Source organism: Octodon degus, unplaced genomic scaffold, assembly GCF_000260255.1.
Source record: "Octodon degus isolate 3935 unplaced genomic scaffold, OctDeg1.0 scaffold00388, whole genome shotgun sequence".
Classification (NCBI taxonomy): domain Eukaryota; kingdom Metazoa; phylum Chordata; class Mammalia; order Rodentia; family Octodontidae; genus Octodon; species Octodon degus.
Genome location: NW_004524964.1, coordinates 477,285 through 487,235, shown reverse-complemented (window position 1 = coordinate 487,235; position 9,951 = coordinate 477,285).

Here is a 9,951-nt window from a genome sequence, read left to right as displayed (position 1 = left end):
CACTAAGAAGAATATATGCAGTGTATTATTTGTTGAATCTGTACTTCCAATTTGATTTGAAACTGTCTCATTGCTATCTGTTTATCAATAAACTTTGAGAATAAAATAAAAGCCTCTAGAGAAAAGAAGCAGATCACATTAGAAGGAAAACCCCTTATAATTATGGCTGACTTCTCTTCACAAACATGAAGGCAAGAAGAGCATGGAGCAGAGTACTTCAATTCCTCTATGAAAACAAATTCCAGCACAGACTACTATACCCTGCAAAACTCTCTTTCAAGTTTGATGGAGAAGTGAAATAGTTTCATGACAAAGAACATGTAAAGAATGATGACAAAGCCAACACTAAACAGGCTACTGAAAGACGTTCTAGAGAGGGATCAAAATAATCAGAACACCACAAATAAGATGAGAAACAACCAACTAAATAGGGTAAGCAAGAAAACACAGGAAAAAAAGGAGTAAATGCCAACAGGTAAATAGCATGTCAATCATAAGTCAATACATCTCAACTCTAACTATCAATCTAAATGGACTCAATTCACCAATTAAGAGAAATACACTGGCATAGTGGATTAAGAAAGAAAATCCAACAATATGCTGTATACAAGAAACACATTAATTCATAAAGACATTCATAGGCTGAAAGTCAAAGAAGGAATACAGTACTACATGCCCCAGGACCTCAGAAAAAGCAGGAGTATCAATCCTATTCTCAGATTGTCCTCAACTTCAAACCAGTAATGATCAAGTGAAATAAAGAAGGCCACTATATACTGCTTAATGGAAAAATTCAAGAGGAAGGGTTAACACTCCTAAATACATATGCACCAATCACGGGAGCACCCAACTATATAAAGCAAATCTTAATGGACATGAAAAATCCAATATGCAATATCACCATTTTAACAGGAGACCTTAACACCCCCTTATCTCCAAAAGATAAGTCAACCAGACAAAAACTTAGCAAAGAAGTAACAGAAATGAACCAGAACTTGAAACAAATGGACTTGGTGGGCATATACAGAGTGTTCTACTCAAACACAGCTGAATACACATTTTCCTCAGCTGCACATGTTTCATTTTCTAAAATAGACCACATACTGGTCCATAGGTCATGCTTAAGTATATGCAAGAAAGCAGAAATTATCTCATGCATGTTATCTGACCTCAGTACTATGAAATTGGAAATAAATCACAAAAGAAACCAGAAAAAAACCTTAAATACATGGAAATTAAATGACACTCTGCTCAACAACCAATGGGTCACGGATGAAATTGAACAAAAAATTCAATAATATCTACAAGTGAATGAAAATTCAAGCACAACTTATCAGAATTTATGGGATACGATGAAAGCAGTTCTCAGAGGGAAATTCATTATTGTGAACTTACACATTAGGAAAACAGAACAGGAAAAGATAAATACCCTAATGCTGCACCTTCAACAAGTAGAAAAGGAAGAGCAAGCCAAACCCAGATCCCAAAGATGTGAGGAAATCATAAAGATTAGAGCAGAAATTAATTCAATCGAGATGATGAAAACAATTCAAAGAATTAAAAAAGCAAAAAGCTGGTTCTTTGAATGATTAAATAATACTGATAAGTCCCTAGCTAACCTCATCAAACAAAGGAAAGAAAAAATTCAAAAACAAGCAATAAGGAATGAAAAGGGTGTATTTATCACAGACTCAGTGGAAGTTAAGAAGATTATCAATAGCTACTTTGAGAATCTTTACCCCCACAGAATAGAAGACACAGAAGAAATGGACAGATTTCTAGAAAGGTAGAAATTACCACAACTGAGTCTACAAGATATAACCACTGTCAATAGCCCAATAACAGCCAGTGAAATAAGAGATGTAATTAGAAACCTACCAACAAAGTAAAGTCCAGGTCTGGTTGGATTCATAGCTGAATTCTACAAGACATTTACAGAAAGTGTAGTCCCTATTCTCCTCAAACTCTTCCGTGAAATTGAAAAGGAATTAATCCTCCCAAAATCATTCCTGGAGGCAAGTATTATATTGATATCCAAACCAGGGAAAGACGCAACCAAGAAAAAGAACTAAAGACCAATCTCCTTCATCAACACAGAAGACAAAATCCTCAATAAAATCCTAGCAAATAGAATACAGCAAATCATCAAGAAGATCATACACCATGACCAGGTAGGATTCATCCCAGGGATGCAAGGATGATTCAATATTAAAATATCTCTAGATGTAATACACTATATCAACAGAACGAAAACTAAAAACCAAATGATCATCTCAATTGATGCAGAAAAGGCTTTTGAGAGTGTCCAATCCTCATTCATGTTCATAGTCTTACAGGAAAATGAAATTGATGGCCTCTTCTACAATCTGGTAAAAGCCATTTATGAAAATCCAATGGCTAACATAATCCTAAATGTGGAAAAAGTGAAAGCTTTTATTCTTAGATCTAGTATAAGACAAGGATGTCCTCTATCACCACTTCTATTCAATATGGTTCTGGAATCATTAGCTACAACCATTAGACAGGAGAAAGAAATAAAAGGAATAAGTATAGGCAAAGAAGTTAAAGTATCTTTATTTGCAGATGACATGATACTTTTCTTGGAAGACCCAAAAAACTCCACCAAAAAGCTACTAGAATTAATACAGAAATTCAGTAGCATAGCAGGTTATAAAGTCAATACCCAAAAGTAAATAGCATTCCTCTACACAGATAGCAAACACACTGAGAAGGAAATTATAGAAACAAAGTTTTTACAATAGCACAGAGGAAAATGAAATACCTTGGAATTAATCTAACTAAAGAAGTTAAAGCTCTTTTTAAGAAAATTACAGTACTCTGAATAAAGAGATCATAGAAGATTTCAGAAAATGGAAACATACTCCATACCCTGCATAGGAAGAACCAACATTGTGAAGATGGGCATACTCGCAAAATTGCTGTACAGATTTAACACAATTTGTGTCAGACCAGTATACCTCACAGAACTAGAGAAATTATTTCTAAAATTTGTTTGGGACCAGAAAAGACCTAGAATAGCAAAGGCAATCCTGGGCAATAAAGACAAGGCAGGAGGCATTACAATTCCTGACTTGAAATTATACTAGAAGGCTATTGTGATAAGGCCAGCATGGTACTGCTAACAAAATAGACCTGAAGATCAATGGAATAGATTAGAAGATGCTGAAGCTCCTAGGAATGCGCTCAGTCACCTTTTCTTTGAGAAAGGTACCAAACATATTCATTGGAACAAAATTTGACCCAATCTCTCACCATGCACTAAGCTAAAGTCAAAATGGATTAAAGATCTAGACATTAAAGCAGAGTCTCTAAATCTCCTGGAAGAGAAAGAAGGAGGAACTCTTGAAGACATAATGGTAGGCAAATAGTTCATGAACAGAAATCAAATCGCACGGGAAACAGTTGAAAGAATTAACAACTGGGACTTGATCTTCCTGTTTTTTCACGTCAAAGGAAATTGCCAACAAAGTTAAAAGTCAACCCACAAATTTGGAAAAATTCATGACAAATAAGTACTCAGAAAAAGGTCTGCTCTCTAGAATTTATCAAGTACTAAAAAACATTAGGGCCCATAAATTTAAAGACCCAGTCTGGAAATAGGCATCTGAGATGAAAACATACTTCTCAGATTATGAAAATAAAGAAGCGAAAAATATATGAAAAAATGCTCCACATCTCTAGCCTTCCTTGAAATGCAAATTAAAACAACATTGAGGTATCATCTCACCCCATAAAGAATGGCTATCATGAAGAAATCACCCAAAAACAAATGTTGGAGAGGGTGTGGGGAAAAAAGAACCTTCTTCACTGCTGTGGGAATGTAGACTAGTGCTACCATTATGGAAATCAGTGTGGAAACTCCTTACAAAAATTGCACTGCAAGTCCCATTTAAACCAGCTCTTCCTCTAAGGGAATTTTTTCCTGAGGACCTGAAAACATCACATCATAGGGATATATGTTTGCCTATGTTTATAGCAGTACAATTTGTGTTAGCCAAATCTTGGAAACAAAGAAGATGCCCATTACCTGAGGAATGGTTGAACAATATGTGGTATTTTTACACAATGGAGTATTACTCAGCTATAAAGAATGATAAACTCAAAGCCTTTATATTGAAGTGGATGCCACTTGAAGATATACTCACAAGTGAAATAATCCAGACACATATGTGTAAATATCATATAATTTTTCTAGTATAAGAACTCAAGAGGTAAAATACCAATAGAAAGGTATAATACAATTAAAAGGAAATCAGGAACTCGAGGACTAACTAATTAAGAGAGGGAATGGTTAAGAACTAGGAAATATGATAGTGACAAGCCATACAGTTATATCTATAATATAGACAAGGCAATGATGCTGAGAATCTCCAGAAGATTTTTGAATCTAGCAGTTAATTGGAAAGATTCTCACCGTAACTATGTATACTGATACCTGTGAACTAAGCAGCTGCACTGAATTGGGAATCTGAAATAGTAGTTTCATGCTTGGAGTACCTGTCATTCTGATCTTCTGAATATGGTCTGCTCATCATGACATGCCAGTTGCTGCTGTGCTGTCTCTTGGGTAGATCATTCTTCAAAAAGAAGGGGGTAATGAATGAAGGCAAGAGACAGGAAAAGGAATCTTGTGGGACAGTCCTGCTTCAAGGTTGTATATGGTTAGAATTTTGGACTTATGTGTAAACATAAGAAGTATATAATTCTTTATGCCTATTTTTAAAAATATATTCTAATTTTTAAAGTTTCTTTCATTATATTCTGTAGGGACTTAAATTTCAACATATCAATACTTGATGAAATATACCTGTTCCATATTATGCCTAAGATGTTTGATAGTCAGACAGATAGTGAGGTTAAGCTTAACAGCCTAAGTTGAATAGTAATAACAATAAGCTTGTCTTCTGGATGGTTAACAACCTAAGTTTGCAGACCAAAATTAGAGAAAAAGGATGGCCTCAAGGAAATCCAACCTTTTTCCATAGCCTTCCAAGGTCAATTAAGACTCAGGCCATTTGAGAACTTGTACTGTAATGTCATGTAACTCGGTAGTGTCCCAAATTTTCTCATCAAGTTGATTATGTTGACAAAGAGGAAAGTGATCAATGATGTAGAGTGTGCCTAAGGAGAATCACATGTAGAGAAAACGTTCTCTCAGGTTTTCACATAGAGCACATTGGCCAGTCAGTGGCTTTGACTCATCCATGTGGCTGACACTGACCAAGGTTCTACAATCTGAGGTACAGGATCTCAGGATAAATCCTGAGGAGCTTTCACTGACTGTATCAGGCCCAAAAGCTACAACTCTTGTTGCATAGGTCCTGCTTCACCTTGGTCTTAACCAGCCAGCAGAAAAGTATAAAGACAAAGTATTAGAATTGAAGCCACACTGTTATGTTGAGCTGTAGGGAACTCAGGTCAACAATTTCTGACATTACCAGTCAAGCAGAAGACCCAATACTATTATGGAGTACTGGACTCTTTTAGAATATTTTGCTGAGTTAGCACACCTATAATATTCAAATATTGGAAGTTAAGAAAAAAAGGGGATACAGATGAATTTCTGTTTTGTATCTGTGTATTCAAAGTGTTTAGGATAGATATATAGTTACATTCTCTTAATGAATAGAGTGATTTGTTCTAATGGTGTTTGTAAATAGGCTATCATGTCCGCATCTTGTACAGCAGTTAACCACTAGGTAGAATGAATGCAATGTGTTAATTATTGAATCTGTCCTACCAATTTGGTTTGATACTGTCTCATTGCTATTTGTTTCTCAATAAAATTATGGAAAAATGTATGTTTCTTGTATACAGCGTATTGTTGGCTTGTGTTTCCTTGTCTACTCTGCCAATTTTTTTTTTTTAGTTATTGAATTGAGTCCAGTTACATTGATGGTTATAAGTGAAATGTATCAATTTTTGATTGATATTTTATTTACCTGCTGTGGTTTACTTCTTTTTTTGTCTTGTGTTTAACTATGTGCCTAATTTGTGCATTCTTTCTGTTCTCGTTTCTGGTGTTGTCATCCATCCAGTCCCTCTCTAGGACATCTTTTAGTAGTCTATGTTGGATTGGCTTTGTCATCATGAAAGTCTTTGGTTGTTTTTTTCATGGTAGTATTTCACTTTCCCATCAAACTTGAGAGTTTTGCAGGTTATAGTAGTCTGGGTTGAAATTTGCTTGAATAGAGGACTTGAAGTACTCTCCTTCATGGTCTTTTTGCCTTTATGATTTGTGAAGAGAAATAGGCCATTATTCTCTTGGGTTGTCTTTTTTAATTTTTTTTTTTTGTGGAACTGGATATTGAACTCAGGCCCTTGTGCTTGCCAGGGAAGCACTTATTGCACTGAGCCATCTCTCCAACCCGGGTTATCTTTTTAATGTGTCTTGTTTCTTTTTTGTAGCAGCTTTCAGTATATTGTTCTTGTGCTGGATTTCCAGAATCTTGAGTATTATATCTTGCTGTGCTTTTAATTGGATTGAAGTTATTTGGCATTCTGTATGCTTTGGTTGCCTGAGTGTCAGATTGTTTCCTCATATTTGAGGAGTTTTCTGTTATTACTTCTGCTCGTATTCTTTTTGTATCACTTGTATTCACTCCTTCTTTGTCATTGATGCCTATTAGTCTCAATTTTTTTCATCTTTGTATCGTTTTTCAGGTAATGAATTATTTTTTCTTGCCTTGTACTTATTTTTAAGAAATCTTTTCTTACCTTTTCACTAGCTACAACAGCTTCTTCAACACCTGAAACTCTATCTTTAGTTTTACTCAAATGGTTTTGCAAGCTTGCGATTGAAGTTTTAAATTCCTCCATATCTCTTTGACTCTGCTTCATGTGATCTACTTTTTCCTGTGTTGCTCTTTCAAGGAATATATTGTTTTTCTAATCTCCTCTAATTTTTTTTTATTATCAGTCTCTTCTTGAGAATCAGTTATTAGTTCTTTTACTTCATAGATTATTTCTGATCTGAGTTTGTATATATGTTTCTGCATTTCATTCTTTGCTGTAGACACTATTGATTTAGAGATTTCTTTTTTTATTTCAGAGATTAATTCTGATGTGAGATACTCTATACCTTTCTGCAGTAGTTTCTTTACATTATACTCTATTTATTCATACATTTTAGCTCAGGTAGTGTCCTCTGCACTTGTTCTGGGTGTACTCGAGACTTTACATTGCATTTTGCTCCTTCTCTTTGTCATTTCATATAGCACTGACCTCTGACCTTTGGTGTAGAGCTTTAATGCAATTATAACTTAGTACTTCCTGAAATTCTGGTAGAGATCTATTAATTTTAAATTTATCCACTTGTGCCTGACTTAGGTCTAGCTGTTGTGCTCAGCTCCTGCATGTTGCAACCCTTGGAAATGAACCTGTTTTTCCCCACTGTTTTGCCCCTGGTCCAGGGAGCGCAGGGGAGCTTCGAAGCTCTCCCACATACTAACAGGGCCTGGGCTTGGTCTGGGTCTTGGGGGTTTCGAGAGAGAGGCAGAAATTATCACTCACTTGGTGGGCTTGAGAAATGGGCTCTGGCTGGGTGGTGGTGTCCTGAGGGTGGGGCAGAGGGTCTAACTTATGCGGTGCGCATTATACTCTATAATGGGTTTGGTCCAGGTTTTCCTGTGGGCACACAGAAGCTGGAAACTATCCCACACACTCGCTGGGCCTGGGATTGGGCTGGATCTGGGGAGTCCGAAATCCACAGCATTTCTCACTCACCTGTCAGTCTTGGGAGGGGGACCTCCAGAAGGGTCCCAAGCGTGCAGTAGAGGGTCTCACTCAAGTGGTGTGCTTGGGTTTGGCCCGGAGGTGTCCCAAGGGCACACGGGAGCCGGAAGCTCTCCTATCTGCTCCTAATTTCCCCTTTAATTTCATCTGTTACCCACCAGTTGTTCAGGAGGACATTATTTCTGTTCCCTGTGTTTATGTAATTTTAGTATTTTCATTTGTGATTGCTTTCCACTTTATTGTATAATGATCTGTAAAAAAAGTATGAGATAATTGAAATTCCTTTACATTTACTTAAACATGTTCTATGAACTGTTATGTGATATATTTTGAGTAATATCCCATGTGCAGGTAAAATAATGTGTATTTTGTTGTGGAGTGAGACACACAGTAGATGTCAATGATGCTCATTTGTTTACAGATAAGATTCATTTCTGATATTTCTCTGTTGATATTTTGTCTAGTTTATTTATCTGTTTTTGACAATGGGGTGTAGAGGCTCTCCTTCACAATTGTGCTAGTACTTATTTGATTTTTTATTTTCATTGACATTTGTTTTATATACTTGGGCATGCCAGTATTTGGCATATGTATATATACACTTATGATTATTATCTCTTTCTTTTGGAGTGTTCCAAGTATAAATTTGTCTCTCTTGAACAGTCATGTTTTGAAAACCACTTTGTATGCAAACAGAATAGCTACTCTGGCTTTTTCCATGTTCTTGCCACATGGATGAACAGAATAGCTACCCTTGCTTTTTTTTTTCCAGATTCCTGTCCCATGCAGTATTGCTTTCCACCCATTGACTCAGTAAATGAATTTGTTTTTGAGTTAAATGTGTTTCTTATATACTGCAGATTGTTGCATTTTGTTTCTTGGTCCATTTTTCCAGTCTTTTTTTTTTTTTTGATTGGTGAATTGAGACTATTTACATTGAAAGTTGTAACTATATATATACACTCATCTTTGTCATTTTATTTTCCTGTTCCATTTCTTTCCCCTTTGCTTAATTGCTTACCTTATCTACTGGTTTCCTTATATTGTTGATCATGAAATTGTAGCTTCCTTTATTTTTCTAGAACATCCCTCAGATCATTTTGGAGTGCTGGTTTGATGTCCAAGACTTTCTTTAGGTGTCCATTGTCACAAAAGTATCTTATTTCTTCATTAATTTAAAGGAGAGTTTTGCAGGATACATTGATTTTAGTTGGATGTTGTTCTCTTTTAAGACTTGAAATACTTTACTGTGAGGCCTCCTTGACTTAAGGGTGTTTGTTGAAATGCCTGATGTGATTCAGATGGGTTGTCATTTATAGGTGATTTATTTCTTTTTTCTAATAGCATTTATTATTCTGTTCTTATGTTGAATTTCTGGAATATTAACTGTTATATACCTAGTTGATTTCTCTTTGTTCATCATTAATTGATTTATATATGTCTCATTCATAGCTATGTCAAATTGGTTTTCCCTGCTTGGAATGTTTTCTGCCTTACTTCTGTAAACATGTTTTTATGTAATCTGTGCTGTCTCTTGCTTTTTTGGATGACGCTGTTCAATCTTATGCTGTTAGTTTTTGGGTTGCTTTGTAGGTTGTGGATTGATTTTTTGTTTCCTGACATGTTTTGAGAAAGCCTTCTTTTCATGACAATCAGAATCTTGTCTTCTAGATTGGATGAGTTGGCCTCACATTGGCTGATCCTGCTGCACATACTCTCAGTAAAACTTTTATTCTCTTGGATGTATGTTTAAGTCTCTTTCATGGATTTAATTTCTTTCCTATGTTTGACATTCATGATTTCCATCATGCTCCTTAGTTCCTGTTTTTTTTTTTTAAATTCTGAGTCTACTATAGATTTCCTATCCCATTCCATCCTTGTGATGATACTCTCTATTTTACCTGAGAAATTATTCCTAATCTGACTTTTTCTATGGCTTCATTGATATGCTTTGTTACTTACAATGACACTATTTCAGATTATTCAGGTTATGTGGTTTCTAATTTCTTTTGCCTTATTTTCCCTTTGACTTACCTTGGGAGAACTGGAAATCAGGGTTTGCATCTTGCTTCTGCATTCTGTCAATTTTCTATTTTTTTAGAATGTCTTTTCTGTGTTTATGCTTTTAAATTGCTGATGGAATTTCACTAGTATCAAAGATTCTCAGAGAAGTGAATATTCTTCTGAGATGTCTTG